This window comes from Hemitrygon akajei, chromosome 31 (genome assembly GCF_048418815.1).
Source record: "Hemitrygon akajei chromosome 31, sHemAka1.3, whole genome shotgun sequence".
Taxonomy (NCBI): domain Eukaryota; kingdom Metazoa; phylum Chordata; class Chondrichthyes; order Myliobatiformes; family Dasyatidae; genus Hemitrygon; species Hemitrygon akajei.
Genome location: NC_133154.1, coordinates 17,212,483 through 17,230,358, shown reverse-complemented (window position 1 = coordinate 17,230,358; position 17,876 = coordinate 17,212,483). Strand labels below are relative to the sequence as shown.

The window sequence follows — 17,876 nt, the reverse complement described above, 5'->3', positions numbered from 1 at the left end:
CACACTGGTCTACACCGACTCACACTGGTCTACACAGACTCACACTGGTCTACACTGTCTCACACTGGTCTACACTGACTCACACTGGTCTACACTGTCTCACACTGGTCTACACCGACTCACACTGGTCTACACAGACTCACACTGGTCTACACTGTCTCACACTGGTCTACACTGTCTCACACTGGTCTATACCGACTCACACTGGTCTACACGGACTCACACTGGTCTACACCGACTCACTCTGGTCTACACCGACTCACTCTGGTCTACACTGGCTCACAATGGTCTACACTGACTCACACTGGTCTACACTGACTCACACGGGTCTACACTGTCTCACACTGGTCTACACTGACTCACACTGGTCTACACAGACTCACACTGGTCTACACTGACTCACACGGGTCTACACTGTCTCACACTGGTCTACACTGACTCACACTGGTCTACACGGACTCACACTGGTCTACACCGACTCACACTGGTCTACAGGGACTCACACTGGTCTACACGGACTCACACTGGTCTACACAGACTCACACTGGTCTACACCAGCTCACACTGGTCTACATGGACTCACACTGGTCTACATGGACTCACACTGGTCTACACCGACTCACACTGGTCTACACGGACTCACACTGGTCTACACGGACTCACACTGGTCTACATGGACTCACACTGGTCTACAGGGACTCACACTGGTCTACACTGACTCACACTGGTCTACACTGACTCACACGGGTCTACACTGTCTCACACTGGTCTACACTGACTCACACTGGTCTACACTGACTCACACGGGTCTACACTGTCTCACACTGGTCTACACTGACTCACACGGGTCTACACTGTCTCACACTGGTCTACACTGACTCACACTGGTCTACACCAGCTCACACTGGTCTACATGGATTCACACTGGTCTACACAGACTCACACTGGTCTACATGGACTCACACTGGTCTACACGGACTCACACTGGTCTACACTGACTCACACTGGTCTACACAGACTCACACTGGTCTACACTGACTCACACGGGTCTACACTGTCTCACACTGGTCTACACTGACTCACACTGGTCTACACTGTCTCACACTGGTCTACACTGACTCACACTGGTCTACACTGTCTCACACTGGTCTACATGGATTCACACTGGTCTACACAGACTCACACTGGTCTACATGGATTCACACTGGTCTACACAGACTCACACTGGTCTACACCAGCTCACACTGGTCTACATGGACTCACACTGGTCTACACGGACTCACACTGGTCTATACTGACTCACACTGGTCTACACTGACTCACTCTGGTCTACACTGACTCACACTGGTCTACATGGACTCACACTGGTCTACACGGACTCACACTGGTCTATACTGACTCACACTGGTCTACACCAGCTCACGCTGGTCTACACGGACTCACACTGGTCTACATGGACTCACACTGGTCTATACTGACTCACATTGGTCTACACCGACTCACGCAGTCTTGCGAAAAGGAGAGTTGAATGTGTCTCTCCCTGCCAGTACATAGCGTCTCCGACAGTAAACCTCATGTAGTGCCTCCTCACTGGTGACACGTGGAAACTGGACTCCTTTTGGACTCAGGCTGAACTACAGAGGACGGGGAGAAGGTCTCTGGTCCCTGCACACACAGCAGACCAGTGTGTGGACACGCCCTAGTGGTTGTGATCCAGATCCCCAGCAATGGGTATGGGCAGCCTCGGGAGAGACGAAGGCTACGGGAGTGAACCCAGACAGCAAATCCGGAGTGGAGCCCCTAAGGTGGTTGGACATCATTGAACATCCTCCTGGCAGCTCCTGCAGCCAAGCTGTTGCCAAACACATTGCTTCATAAGCTTTCCTTTGGACTACACTGGTGAGGCCGAGAGGGGGATGGATAACTGGGCATCTGTGGACCTCCATACCTTCGGCTCAGGCTTGTGATGATGATCATCACCCATTGTCCTTTGAGACAGACGGATGACAATCATTAGGCAAAACTTTCAATTTAAGAGTTAATATTTAATTTTGAAAATAGATGGTACTGGAGACACTTTGTAGGGAAGGCAGTGTCCAGTGACAAAGAAACAAAGTTAACATTTCAGGTTGAGGATCATTTATCATGACAGAAAACTGCTAGTTTGAAGTAGCAGAGAAGACGGGGAAGGCACAGGTGAAGAAAGTAATATCTCTCATAGGGCAAAACTAACTGTGTGGCTAGGCATAACTCAAATGCCATCTATAAATTTGCTGATGATACAGCCATTGTTGGTAGAATCTCAGATGGAGATGGGAGGCTGTACAGGAGTGAGATATGCCAACTAGTGGTGTCACAGCAACAACCTGGCACTCAACGTCAGTAAGATGAAAGAGCTGATTGTGGACTTCGGGCAGGGTGAGATGAAGGAACACATATCAATCCTCATAGAGAGATCAGAAATGGAGAGAGTGAGCAGTTTCAAGTTCCTGGGTGTCAAGGATCTCTGAGGACCTAACCTGGTACCAACATATCTAAGCTAAGGTGAGTGGGAGGACAGATGATTGGGAAATTTTTAAGGAACAACAGAACTTAACTAAAAAGGCAATACGGGGAGAAAAAATGAGCTACGAATGCAAGCTAGCCAGGAATATAAAGGAGGATAGCAAAAGCTTTTTTAGGTATGTGAAGAGAAAGAAGATAGTTAAGAACAATGTTGGGCCCCTGAAGAATGAATTGGGTGAAATTGTTATGGGAAACAGAGAAATGGCAGAAGAATTTAATGAGTACTTTAGATCTGTCTTCACTAAGGAAGACACAAGCAATCTCCCAGATGTATGGATGGGCCAAGGACATAGGGTAACAGAGGAAATGAAACAGATTGACATTCGGAAGGAAACGGTGATGAGTAGACTGATGGGACTGAAGGCTGACAAATCCCCAGGTCCAGATGGTCTGCATCCTAGGGTACTAAAGGAGGTGGCCCTGGAAATTGCAGATACATTGGTAATCATTTTCCAATGTTCCTTAGATTCAGGATCAGTTACTGAGGATTGGAGAATGGCTAATGTTATCCCACTTTTTAAGAAAGGAGGGAGGGAGAAAACAGAGAACTATCGACCTGTCAGCCTGACATCGGTGGTGGGGGAGATGCTAGAGTCCATTATTAAAGATGAAATAGTGGCATATCTAGATAGCAGTGATAGGATTGGGCCGAGTCAGCATGGATTTACCAAGGGTAAATCATGCTTGACTAATCTATTGGAGTTTTTCGAGGATGTAACCAGGAAGTTTACCTGTAACCAGAAGGCATTTGATAAGGTCCCACATAGGAGATTGGTGGGTAAAATCAAAGCTCATGGCATTGGGGGGAAGACATTGACATGGATAGAAAACTGGTTGGTAGATAGAAAGCAAAAGGTAGCGGTGAATGGGTGTTTCTCGGAATGGCAGGTGGTGACTAGTGGGGTGCCACAGGGCTCGGTATTGGGACCACAGCTGTTTACGATTTACATCAATGATTTAGATGAAGGCATTGAGAATAACATCAGCAAATTTGCTGATGATACTAAGCTGGGTGGCAGTGTGACAGGTGATGAGGGATGTTAGGAGAATTCAGGGTGACTTGGATAGGCTGGGTGAGTGGGCAGATACTTGGCAGATGACGTTTAATGTGAATAAGTGTGAGGTTATCCACTTTGGGAGTAAGAACAGGAAGGCAGATTATTATCTGAACGGTGTAGAGTTAGGTAAGGGAGACATACAAAGAGATCTAGGAGTCCTTGTTCATCAGTCACTGAAGGTGAATGAGCAAGTGCAGCAGGCAGTGAAGAAGGCTAATGGAATGTTGGCCTTTATTACAAAGGGAATTGAGTACAAGAGCAAGGAAATCCTCCTGCATTTGTACAGGGCCCTGGTGAGACCACACCTGGAGTATTGTGTACAGTTTTGGTCTCCAGTGTTAAGGAAGAATATCCTGGCTGTGGAGGAAGTGAAGCATAGATTCACGAGGTTAATTCCTGGGATGTCTGGACTGTCTTACGCAGAGAGGTTAGAGAGACTGGGCTTGTACACGCTGGAATTAAGGAGATTGAGAGGGGATCTGATTGAAACATACAAGATTATTAAGGGATTGGACAAGATAGAGGCAGGAAATATGTTCCAGATGCTGGGAGAGTCCAGTACCAGAGGGCATGGTTTAAGAATAAGGGGTAGGTCATTTAGGACAGAGTTAAGGAAAAACTTCTTCTCCCAGAGAGTTGTGGGGGTCTGGAATGCACTGCTTCGGAAGGCAGTGGAGGCCAATTCTCTGGATGCTTTCAAGAAGGAGCTAGATAGGTATCTTATAGATAGGGGAATCAAGGGATATGGGGACAAGGCAGGAACCGGGTATTGATAGTAGATGATCAGCCATGATCTCAAAATGGCGGTGCAGGCTCGAAGGGCCGAATGGTCTACTTCTGCACCTATTGTCTATTGTCTATATTGATGCAGCTATAAAGGAGGCAAGACAGTGACAGTACTTCATTAGGAGTTTGAAGAGATTTGGTATATCAACAAAAACACTCAAAAACTCTATAGATGTTCTGTGGAGAACATTCTGACAGGCTGCATCACTGTCTGGTATTGGGGGGGGAGGACTAGCTGCAGAGGGTTATAAATCTAGTCAGCTCCATCTTGGGTACAAAGTACCCAGGACATCTTTAGGGAGCGGTGTCTCAGAAAGGCAGCCTCCATTATTAAAGACCCCCAGCGCCCAGGGCATGCACCTTTCTCACTGTTACCATCAGGTAGGAGATACAGAAGCCTGAAGGCACACACTCAGCGATTCAGGAACAGCTTCTTCCCCTCTGCCATCCGATTCCTAAATGGACATTGAGCCCATGAACACCATCTCACTTTTTAAATAAATGTTATTTCTATTTTTGCATGAGTTTTAATCCATTCAATAGATTAAACTGTAACTGATTTACTTACTTGTTTATTTTTACTTTTTTTCCTGTATTTTTATGTATTGCATTGAACTGCTGTGCTAAGTTAACGAATTTCATGGTATTTTGCACCGAGACCCCTCACTGGGGCTTCGTCTATCATCCCCTGAAGGACAGAGCCACCGAAGGCAGCTCTTGGCTCAGAGGAAGGAAGCTGCCGAATGATTTGTACGTCTCCGCTGCTCTGGAGGAGGCAGAAAGCGTCGGTCCTCACCACAAAACCGCTGCCGCTCGCAGGACGATTGGGTCCCGTCCATAAAGTGTGTAAAGAGAAATACACAGCTCGGGGCTCGAGAACGGAGTCTTCGTCCATGGAACGCAGGTATGACCGATGACCAGCTTGGGGCAGACCCGGTCCAGTCACCGCTACTGTGAATTCACTGCTTAGACATAGCCTGGCCCTGTAAATTCCAACTGTCCTTGGTGTCCAGTCCATAACCCCTCCACCCTGTTGGACGACCAGGTCATTTTCCACAAGGAAGTGAATCTCAGGGTTGAATATAGTGACATATATCTACTTTGATGATAAACCTTGAGCTTGAGATGGCTGATGTGCAGACAAGACCATCATCCACTTCTTGGTGGAAGTCTAGAAAAGCACGTGGCGTCCTTGTCAAGGTCTGCCCCGAGCGGACTCTCTGATCCGTACGTACCTGGGACACACACATACGGACATTAAGTGTTGCTGGTAGATCATCAGCTTGGTGAAAGGTGCTCCGTGGCCTGCTTGAGACTTCCAGAGGAAGGAGATGTCCCTGGTGGGCCAACTGGTACATTTCAGAGTGAGGGAGTGCGTGCTGAGAGACTTTATAATATCTTACTGTAATTATGATTGAGAATGATCTGTATGGATGGCATAAAGCAGTTCCTTTTATTGTACCTTGGTATATGTGACAATAATAAACCAAATATCGATCAGGTTCAGATTTATTGATCACACGTTTGATCTATACTATCTAATCGTCTATACTTTGCTCCAAATATGCCCCATCATATTAGCCATGGGAAAAGGTCTCTGATGGTCTACTCGATCTATGTCTCTACCAAGACACCTCTCATCCTCCTTCGCTCCAAAGAGGGAAGCTCTAACTCACTCGTATTTCGTGCCCTTGTATTGGTAAACAAAGGATGTATTAGTTATAATCATTGATCGATAGGATCTGTTAGTGGTCAGTACTGGCTGATAGAGGACGCATTGGCGGTCATCCTCCAAGATTCCACAGATTATGGAACCACTCCTGTGAAGGAGAGGATGGAGACTTCTATTGCGAAAAGGAGGGCCAGCAAACTGTAGACGTTTAGCCTAACACCAGAAGTGGGAACACTGCTGGAGGCTATTACCAAGAATAACATGACATCACACTTACAGAATATAAAAAGGATTAGGCAAAGTCAGCATTGATTTCACATTCAGATTTATTTATTGAAACGTACAGTGAAACGTATCGTTTGTTCAACAACCAACACACCCAAGGGTGCTGGGGCTGCGCATTCCAGCGCCCGCATAGCGCGTCCACCAGGCTCGGCAGAACAAGACAGAACGCAGCAAGCAACAGAACAACAGGAAGACAAGCCCCTTCCTTCCCCCACCCACAGACAGTCCTCCAACTCCAGGACAGATCTCTGGGCCTCCAGTCTCCCATCTCCAGGACAGATCTCTGGGCCTCCAGTCTCCCAAATCCAGGACAGACCTCTGGGCCTCCAGTCTCCCAACTCCAGGACAGACCTCTGGGCCTCCAGTCTCCCAACTCCAGGACAGACCTCTGGGCCTCCAGTCTCCCATCTCCAGGACAGACCTCTGGGCCTCCAGTCTCCCATCTCCAGGACAGACCTCTGGGCCTCCAGTCTCCCATCTCCAGGACAGACCTCTGGGCCTCCAGTCTCCCAACTCCAGGACAGACCTCTGGGCCTCCAGTCTCCCAACTCCAGGACAGACCTCTGGGCCTCCAGTCTCCCATCTCCAGGACAGACCTCTGGGCCTCCAGTCTCCCAACTCCAGGACAGACCTCTGGGCCTCCAGTCTCCCAACTCCAGGACAGACCTCTGGGCCTCCAGTCTCCCAACTCCAGGACAGACCTCTGGGCCTCCAGTCTCCCAACTCCAGGACAGACCTCTGGGCCTCCAGTCTCCCATCTCCAGGACAGACCTCTGGGCCTCCAGTCTCCCAACTCCAGGACAGACCTCTGGGCCTCCAGTCTCCCAACTCCAGGACAGACCTCTGGGCCTCCAGTCTCCCAACTCCAGGACAGACCTCTGGGCCTCCAGGCTTCAGCCATCAAACTTTGACAACCCGATCTGATGACAGGACCCTGCGCTCCAGGCTCAAACTCTGGAAGTGCCAACCGCTCGCAAGGACGTCCAATCCTGGGACCTTAGAGCGCAGAGCGGAGGCCGAGTCTCTGGCATCCTTCATCCCCATGTTGGGGGCAGTTGGGTAGGACTGTAGGGTAACAGCCTCTCACACACTTCATGGAAGCATTGTTTAAGGAGGAAACGGGAGTGGTGTTAATGACTTTTAAGAATATAATGTTGCATTGAGTTTAGATTACAGGGAGCATGTGGAGGCTTTGGAGAGGGTTCAGAGGAGGTTTACCAGAGGCTGCCTAGTTTGGAGGATGGAGAAGAGGTTGGACAAACTGGACTGTTTTCTTTGGAACAGCAAAGTTTGAGGGGAGATTTGATAGAAGTTTATAAAATTATGCAAGACATGGATAGATATTCAATTTGTTTCTCCCCAAGGAGAAAATGCTTTGTACGACAAGGCATGTGTTTAAAGTAGGGGTGGGGGAAGTACAAAGGAAACGTGGGGCAAAGTTTTTACACAGAGTAGTGGGAGGGGCTGCATTGCCGGGGGGGTGCTGGAGGCAGAGGCAGATAGCGCAGGACATGCGTTAGGGACAAGGGAGGGATGCAGTCAATATGCGAGGAAGAGGGATGAGATTAATTTGGAGTTATCGGTTTAATAGTGGGCCAAAGGACTGTCTTTTGTTGTGCTCCCGATGTGGCCATTCATAGACTGGGGACACCCGTCGCAGACTGGGAGACCATTTCGCCGAGCACCGGCACTCGGTCCTCCAGCAGTGACGGGATCTCCCTGTGGCCACACACTTCAATTCCGCAGACCACTCCCACTCCGACATGTCTGTCCATGGCCTCCTCTAGCGTCAAGATGAGGCCACACGCAGGTCGATGGAGCAATACCTTATCTCCCGCCTAGGTAGCCTCCTTCCTGCCGGCATGAACATCCAACTCACTGACCTCCGTTGATACCCCTGCCCCCCACCCTTACCCCCAACCCTATCTATTATTTTAGTCTGGTTCTCTTTCTCTCTCTTTTTCCCCCCCTCACTATAATCTCTCCCCCCAGCCCTACCTTTCTTTCTCTTTCATTTCCCATAATTCTCCACCTTTCCCCAGCCCATTTCCCTCCAGCCTATCACTTCCCAGCTCTCTACTTTATCCCTCCCCCCAATTCTTATCCCCCCTCGACCATCCCATGTTACTTCACTCCTGATGAAGGGTTTCGGCCCGAAACGTCGTTATTACCTCCTCCCATAGATGCTGTCTGGCCTGCTGAGTTCTGCCAGCATTTCGTGGTTTTTTAATTTATTTCCAGCATCTGCAGATTCACTCGTGTTGTTTTGTTGTACAGTTCTGTTTGTGGAGATTCGAGTCATACAACACCGAAATAGGCCCTTTGGCCCATCTGATCCATGCCAACCAAAATTCTCATCTGAGTCAGTCCCATTTGCCCGCATTTGGCCCATATTCTGATCCAACTTCCTGGGTGTTAATATCTCTGAGGATACAATCCAGGACCCAGCATTTTGATGCAGTTACAAAGAAGGCACGACAACAGATATATCTCATTAGGAGTTTGAGGAGATTTGGTATGTCACCAAAGACACTCGCAAATTTCTACAGACGTGCTGTGGAGGGCATTCTCGGTGGCTGCATCACCATCTGGTGAAGGGTGGGGCTGGGGTGAAGGCGCTGCACAGGATGAAAGTAAGCTGCAGACAGTTGTAAACTTAGTCATCTCCATCATGGGCACCAGCCTCCACAGTATACAGGACACCTTCAACGAGTGAAGCCTCAAAAAGGCAGCACCCATGGTTGAAGGGCCCCCATCACCCAGGACATGCCTTGCTACCATCAGGGAGGAGGTACAGGAGCCTGAAGGCACACACTCAATGATTCAGGAACAGCTTCTTCCTTTCTGCCATCCAGTTTCTGAATGGACATTCAGAAACCCTTGAACACAACCTCACTACATCTTTATTTCTATTTTTGCCCTACTTATAGAATATTATGTATAAGACCATTACGTTTAGAAGCAGAATTATGCCATCTGGTCCATCAAGTCTGTTCTGCCATTTTCATCATGGCTGATCCATTTTTCCTCTCGGCCCCAATCTCCTGCCTTCACCCCGTATCCCTTCATGCCCTGACCAATCAAGAATCTATCAAACTCTGCATTAAATAGACATAAAGACTTGGCCTCCACAGCTGCCTGTGGCAACGAATCCCACAGATTCACCACTCTCTGGCTAAAGAAATTCCTCCTCATCTCCGTTCTAAACGGATGCCCCTCTATTCTGAGGCAGGGTCCTCCGGTTTTAGACACTCCCACAATAGGCAACATCCTCTCCAAATCCAATCTGTCAAGGCCTTTCTCTATTTGATAGGTTTCAATGAGATCACCCCTTATTCTTCTGAATTCCAGTGAATACAGGCCCAGAGCCATCAAACACTCTTCATATGACAAGCGATTCGATCCTGGAATCATTTTTGTGTATCTCCTTTGAACCCTCTCCAGTTTCAGCACATCTTTTCTAAGATAAGGGGCCCAAACCTACTCACAACACTCCAAGTGAGGCCTCACCAGTGCTTTATAAAGACTCAACATTACATCCTTGTTTTTATATTCTAGTCCTCTCGAAATGAATGCCAACATCACATTTGCCTTCCCCACCACTGACTCAACCTGTAAATTAACCTTTAGGAAATCCTGCACGAGAACTCCCAAATCCCTTTGCACCTCAGTTTTCTTTTGTATTTTCTCTCCATTTGCATAATAGGCAACTCTTTTATTTCTTCAACCAAAGTGCATGACCATACACTTCCCAACACTGTATTCCATCCGCCATTTCTTTGCCCATTCTCCTAATCTGTCTGTCCTTCTGTAGCCTCTATTTCCTCAAAACTACCTGCCCCTCTACCTAACTTCATATCGTCTACAAACTTTGCAACCAAGCCTTCAATTGAATCATCCAAATCATTTACAAGTAATGTAAAAAGAATTGGTCCCATCGTAGACCCCTGTGGAACACCACTAGTCACTGTCAGCCAGTTGGAAAAGGCTCCCTTTTTCCCACTCTTTGTTTCCTGCCAATCAGCCACTGCTTCATCCATGCTAGAATCTTTCCTGGAATACCATGGGCTCGTAGCTTGCTAAACAGCCTCATGTGTGGCACCTTGTCAAAGGCCTTCTGAAAATCCAAGTACACAACATCTTTTTCTATCCCGCTTGTTATCTCTTCAAAGAATCCCAACAGATTAGTCAGGCAAGAATTCCCCTTGAGGAAACCATGCTCTCTATGGCCTAAATAAAAAACACAAAATGCTGGCAGAACTCAGCAGGCCAGACAGCATCTATGGGAGGAGGTAGTGACGACGTTTCGGGACGAAACCCTTCATCATGCTCTCTATGGCCTATTTTATCGTGTGCCTCCAAGTACCCTTTAACCACATCCTTAACAATCAGCTCCAACATCTTCCCACCCACTGACTGGCCTATAATTTCTTTCTTTTGCTTCTCTCCTTTCTTGAAGAGTGGAGTGACATTTGCAATTTCCAGTCTTCCGGAACCATTCCAGAATCTAGTGATTTTTGAAAGATCATTATGAATGGCCCCATAATCCCTTCAGCTACCTTTTTCAGAACCCAGGGGTATACACTATCTGGTCCACGTGACTTATCTACCTTCAGACCTCCCAGTTTCCCAAGAACCTTCTCCCTAGTTATGGTAACTTCACATACTTCATGACCGCTGACACCTGGAACTTCCATCGTACTGCTAGTGTCTTCCTGAGAGATGCAAAATACTTACTTAGTTCATCTGCTATTTCCTTGTCCACCATTACTGCCTCTCCAGCATCGTTTTCCAATGGTCTGATATCCACTTTCGCCTCTCTTTTACACTTTATGTATCTGAAAAAACTTTTGGTATGCTCCTTAATATTATTGGGTAGCTTACTGATGCACCATCAATAACTCTCGGAGACATGAGTCGAGATAGGCTTTTATTAGCTGGAAGAAAGCACCGTCAGCAGCGTCAGCAGCAAGAGACCACCACACAACATCCTGGAGACTGAGGGAGGAGCAGTGCCTCCAATCGCCTTTATATAGGGGGTCTGTGGGAGGAGCCACAGGAGCAGTCAGCGGGGGGTGGGGGGGCGTGTCCAGACAGGTATATGTAGTTCACCACACTTACCTTCATATTCCCTCTTTACCTTCTTATTGACTTTTTTAGTTGCCTTCTGTTGGTATTTAAAACCGTCCCAGCCCTCTAACTTCTCACTAATATTTGTTCTATTATATGCCCTTTAGCTTTTACGTTGGTTTTGACTTCCCTTGTTAGCCACGGTTGTGTCATCTTGCCTCTAGAATACTTCTTCCTCTTTGAGATGCATATATCCCGTGCCTTCCGAGTTGTTTCCAGAAATTCCAGCCATTCCTGCTCTGCCGTCATCCCTGCCGGTGTTCTTTTCCAATCAATTCTGGCCAGCTCCTCTGACATGCCTCAGTAATTTCCTTTACTTCACTGTTATACTGACTTTAGTTTCTCCTTCTCATATTTCAGGGTGAATTTGATCTTATTATGATCAATTGCCCCTAAGAATTCTACCTTAAGATCTCTAATCAATTCTGGTTCATTGCACAGCACCCAATCCAGAAGAGTTGGCCCCTAGGAGGCTCAACCACAAACTGCTCTAAAATGCTATCTCATAGGCACTCTAGAAATTCCCCCACTTGAAATCCCGCACCAACCTGATTTTCTATTGAAATCCCCCGTGACTATTGTAATGTTGCCTTTTTTGGTGTGCAATTTCTATCTCCCGTTGTAACTTGTAAACTACGTCCTTACTACTGTTTGTGAGCTCCATCAAGATCTTTTTACCCTGGCAGTTCCTTAGCTCCACAACGATTCAACACCTTCTGACCTGTGCCACCTCTTTCTAATGATTTGATTTCATTTTTTACCAACAGAGCAATGCCATCTCCTCCACCCACCTGATGCAGTTTGTATCCTTGGATATTAAGCTCCCAGCAATGATTCAGAGATGCCTACAACATCATACCTGCCAATCAGTAACTGCTATGAGTTCATCGACCTTATTCTGTATACTGGGCGCATTCAAATCTAACACATTTAATCCTGTGTTCACCCCTTTTGTTTCTCTCCACCTTTTACATTGCAGCTCATCCTGTTGACTGCTATTTTGCCCTGTCAGCAGCCTCTCCTTGCTCGGAGTCTCACTACACACTGCCTCTCTTTGTAAACCAACTCCCTCATATTCAGCACTATCACCCTGGGTCCCATCCCCTGCCGAATTAGCTTAAACCCACCCAACCAACTCTAGCCAACCAGCCCGCAAGGGTATTGGACCCCCTCGGGTTCAGGTGTAGCTCATCCCTTTTGTACAGGTCATACCCTCCCCAGAAGAGATCCCGATGATCCATAAATCTGAACCCCTGCCCTCTGCACCGGTTCCTCAGCCACGCATTCATCTGTCAAATCATCCCATTCCCATATACAGTATACATATTTTCTGTAATTCATGTTTTTTTCCATAATTATTGTACTGCTGTTGCAAAGACAACAAATTTCACAACATATGCCAGTGATATTAAAGCTGATTTTGATTCTGATCCCTCTAAAGTTTTTCTATCATGGACCTGTCCAAGAGCCTTATAAACATATTAATTATACCTGCCGCTAACATTTCCTCTCCTTGTTCCTTGTATTTACTGTGTGTAGTGTGAATAAAGTATATTTTTTAACATGAAGGCCCCGAGTCAGTCAATTAGAGTTCAGAGGTCGAAAGAGCAGCTAGCCACTGACTAGCAATGGGTTTCTGGACTGTGACCTCCCACTGGTTCTGACCCACAACTGCAACTGTGAGATAGCACTGCCCCCTGGTGGCCAGCACCAGGTTACAACAGCTAATGACCTCCAAGCCCTTTAGGGGCTGTTGGCACCGAGTCTCACCAACGTCTGCACACTCACACAGCAGCAGCTCCCAGCTGTGAGACGCAGATGACCGAGCCCCCTCAGGCTGCTCTGCCACTGGCAGCAGGGTCCAGTGCGGGAGCTCAGTCTCTCTGGGGTTCTCCAGTATTTCAGAAGGTATTTGATAAGGTGCCACACATGAGGCTGCTTAACGATTTAAAATCCTATGGCACTACAGGAAAGATGCTGGCATGGATAGAGGAATGGCTGACAGGCAGGAGGCAGCAAGTGGGAATAAAGGGGGCCTTTTCTGTTTGGATGCCGGTGGCTAGTGGTGTTCCTCAGGGGTCAGTATTGGGACCACTACTTTTCACATTGTTTGTCAATGATTTAGACAGGGGTGTTGATGGCTTTGGTGGCAACATTTGCAGATGATACGGTGGAGGGGCAGGTAGTGCTGAGAAGCAATGCGATTGCAGTAGGACTTAGACAAATTGGAAGAATGGGCAAAAAAGTGGCAGATGGAATACAGTGTTGGGAAATGTATTTTGGTAAAAGGAACAATAGTGTGGACTATTATCTAAAACCTATCAAATGGTGAAAGGCCTTGATAGAGTGGATGTAGAGAGGATGTATCCTACCGTGGGAGTGTCTGCGACCAGAGAACCCAGCCTCAGAATAGAGGGGCATCCATTTAGAACGGAGATGAGGAGGAATTTCTTTAGCCAGAGAGTGGAGAATCTGTGGGAATTCGTTGCCACAGGCAGCTGTGGAGGCCAAATCTTTATGTCTATTTAAGGCAGAGGTTGATAGATTCTTGATTGGTCAGGGCATGAAGGGATACAGGGTGAGGGCAGGAGATTGGGGGCTCTCAACAAAATAGAGAGAGTACAGAGAAGATTTACTAGAATGTTACCCGGGTTTCAGCACCTAAGTTACAGAGAAAGGTTGAACAAGTTAGGTCTTTATTCTTTGGAGCGTAGAAGGTTGAGCGGGGTGTATTTAAGGCGGAGATTGATAGGTTCTTGATTGGCCACAGCATCAAAGGTTATGAGGAGAAGGCTGAGGAGGAGAAAAAAAAGATCAGCCATGATTGAATGGGGGAGCAGATGCGATGGGCCAAATGGCCTAATTCTGCTCCTATGTCTAATGGTCTTATGGTCAAAGCCGCCCCCTCCTCCCTCCCAAGCTGCAGCAGAAGCATTGGCCATCTCCCCCCCCCCCACCATGCATGCAATAGCAAAAGCCCCCCACTTCAGAATATACAACATGGAGCAACATCACTGTGCAGGCTCTTTGGCCCACAATGCCATGCTGACTTTGTAACCTACTTTAATATCCAACTGATGCTTCCCTCACAAACAGCCCTCCGTTTTTCTGTCATCCATGTGTCCGTCTTCGAGTTTCCGAAATATCCCACTTGTATCTGCCTTTCCTCTACCACCCTGGCAATATATTCCACGCACCTCTGTCATACTCCCATGCACTAATTTCTTCCAATTACTTTTAAATTGTGCCCCTTTGTCTGAGCCACTTCTACCCTCTGGCTATCCACTCTATTAAAATCTCTTAGCTTATTCTGGATTTTTTTTTGTTATTTGTTCTGCTTCAGCACTCTGTGTAGTGAGTTGAGATGTAGGAACTGTACCTAAGACAAACTTTTCACTGTACCTCTGTACATGTGACAATAATAAACCAATTCCAATACCACAGAGTTGCTTCCCACCTGTGGGCACACTTGAGGCCTGGGTCCCCATTAAGGAGGAGGAATTCCTTGTCTGTCACTTTCTCCAGTGAAGCAGAGTGCTCCATTACTGTCCCCTCACTACAGACAGAAGCTTGGCCTCCATGCCAACATGATGTGGTGTCTGCTTCCAGCTCTCTCCCTACCCTGCTGAGTGAACTCGGCCTTTTCTCCTTGGAGCGACGGAGGATGAGAGGTGAGCTGATGGAGGTGTACAAGATGATGAGAGGCATTGATCCTGTGGATAGTCAGAGGCTTTTCCCCAGGGCTGAAATGGCTAGCACGAACGGGCACAGATTTATGGTGCTTGGAAGTAGGTACAGAGGAGACGTCAGGGGTAAGTTTTTCACGCAGAGTGGTGAATGCATGGAATGGATTGCCGGCGATGGTGGTGGAGGCAGATATGATAGGGTCTTTTAAGAGACTCCTGGATAGGTACATGGAGCTCAGAAAAATAGAGGGCTATGGGTAACCCAAGGTAATTTCTCAGGTAAGGACTTGGTGGGCCAAAGGGCCTGTATTGTGCTGTAGGTTTTCCACATTTCTACGCAGCTCCTCAAAGTTCAAAATAAATTGATCATCCATGTACATAAACTACCCTGAGATTTATTTTCTTGTGGGCATTCACAATAGAACATAGCAATACAATGGAGTCAGTGAAAACTACACAAAGTAAGGACGGACAAGGACCAGTGTGTAAAGAAAAGCAAACTGCGCAAATACAAAAACATGCATACGTACATAGATAGATAGATAGATAGAAAATAAATAGATAAATAATACTGAGAATATGAGTTGTCCAATACTTGAAAGTGTGTCCACGGGTTGCAGGCTCAGATCAGTGTTGGGAGTTGGTTCATTATTATCACATACACCGAGATACAGTGAAAAACTTTGTGCTGCATCTCATCCAGACAGATTATTTCACCACGTAAGTACGTCGACGTAGAACAAAGGGAAAGTAATAATCGAATGCAGAATATATGTTGCATTACAGCGCAAGTACAAAGTGTAAAGTTCAAAGTGCAAGGTGCGTATACATCACGTGAGCTTGTGATTTGTCTCCTTACAGGCAAGCCACAAAACAAAGAGACCCAGAAGAATGCATAAAATCAAAGAAGTCCATCGAACAGCCAATGTGCAGAGAGAGAAAAAACACAAATTGTGCAATCAATAAAAGTAAATAAATAGAAAGTGAGGCCACAGGCATGAAGCCGGGCTTTACTGGAGCTGGAGCAGGCCACAGCCACAGTTCGGTGCAGAGCTGAGTCAACGTTGTGGAGCAGGGAGCAGAAGCGGCTGGACCCTCGCCTCTGGTCCCGGTGCCCTGCCGTTTCAATCTGGCCCGCGCTCAAATCATCCAACCATTGGCTCGTTCCTTGCTCTTCACTTCAATACGCTCCAGCCCTGGATCCGGCCTGTACCCGACCAAGATGTGCTTGGTGATGGGATCCCATTGGAGGTGATGGAAATTTCAAAGAATTATAGTAGCCACCCATTTTAATTTCAATTCCCATTCCCATTCTGCTATGTCTATCCACGGCCTGCTCCACAGTCGTGATGAGGCCACACTTAGGTTGGAGGAACACCACCTTATATTCCATTTGGGTTGCCTTCTGTTGGCATGAACATCTATTTCTCTAAGTTTTAGAGTACCCCAACCCCTCTTCGCCATTTCCCTCTCTCACCTTATCTCCTTGCTCACCCATCGCCTCCCCCTGGTGCTCCTCCCCCCTTTTCTTTCTTCCATGGTCTTCTGACTCTTTCACCAATCAACTTCCCAGCTCTTCACTTCATCCGTCCCCACCAGGTTTCATCTATCACCTTGTGTTTATCTCTCCCCTCCCCCCCCCCCCACCTTTTAAATCTACTCTTCAGCTTTTTACAGAAGGGTTTTGGCCCAAAACCTCGACAGTACTCTTTTCCATAGGTGCTGCCTGGCCTGCTGAGTTCCTCCGGCATTTTGTGTGTGTTGCTCGGATTTCCAGCATTTGCAGATTTTCTCTTGTTTGTGATGGGACATCTCCATCAAAGCCATTAAATTTCTTAGCCCTGGCCCCTCCCAAGTTGGGCCCTTTCCCTTTTATCTGAGGGTGTGGACTTGATCCTTTACAGTAGACATCTGACTTCACTGTTCTCTATCAGATCTGGCTGGATCACAAAGGACTTCCTGCAATTGTTCATGCAAGTGTGTTCTGTGTTTTTTCCTCTGTACACCTTTAAGATCTCTCTTATCTGTTTCCTTCATGCTCAACTCTAGTAACAAGGGCAGTTCAGGAAGGAGTCCTTCTGATTGTCAACCTGTGCTCCCCCTTCACTGCTCAGCTTCAAGGAATGAGTTCTTGTCTTGAGATAGGAGCTCTTGAGCCCGGTGACGATTCCTCATTGCCCCATCTGTTACAAAACTGAGACCATCTGGCTTCCTGGACTAAACCTCCCCACTATCCTTTCCAAATACGAATGTGCTTCTTATATCCTTCCGCACAGGATCGAAGTGAGTTGCAGAAGGTTGTAAAATTAGCCAGCTCCATCATGGGTACTAGCCTCTATAGTGTCCAAGACATCTTCAAGGAACGGTCCATCATTAAGGACCCCCCACCACCTCGTGCCCTCTTCTCGTTATTACTATCAGGATGAAGGTGCAGAGGTCTGAAGACACACACTCAGTGATTCAGGAACAGCTTCTTCCCCTCTGTCATCCGATTTCTAAATGGACATTGAACCCATGAACACTACCTCACTATTTGTGCTTTTTTTCATTACTTAAACTTAATTATTTAATATACATATACTTAACATAATTCAGTTGTTTTCCATATTTACCATGTATTGCATTGTTTTGCTGCTGCAGAGTTAACCATTTCATGACATATGCTGGTGATATTAAACCCGATTCTGAATCTAA

General features: G+C 47.0%; 1 long non-coding RNA gene across 2 annotated transcripts in view; it reads left to right on the top strand.

The window, feature by feature from the left end:
• The window catches only part of LOC140719341 (uncharacterized), a 27,501-nt gene extending 9,625 nt beyond the window's left edge, over positions 1-17,876 (top strand). Inside the window, exons 2-3 of one of the 2 annotated variants that reach the window (XR_012096895.1) lie at positions 5,068-5,313; positions 16,044-17,876. This is a non-coding gene — a long non-coding RNA (uncharacterized lncRNA). Of the gene's footprint in view, positions 1-5,067; positions 5,314-12,263; positions 13,032-16,043 lie in introns of those variants that run through there. The other variant, XR_012096896.1, reaches the window with a different exon arrangement.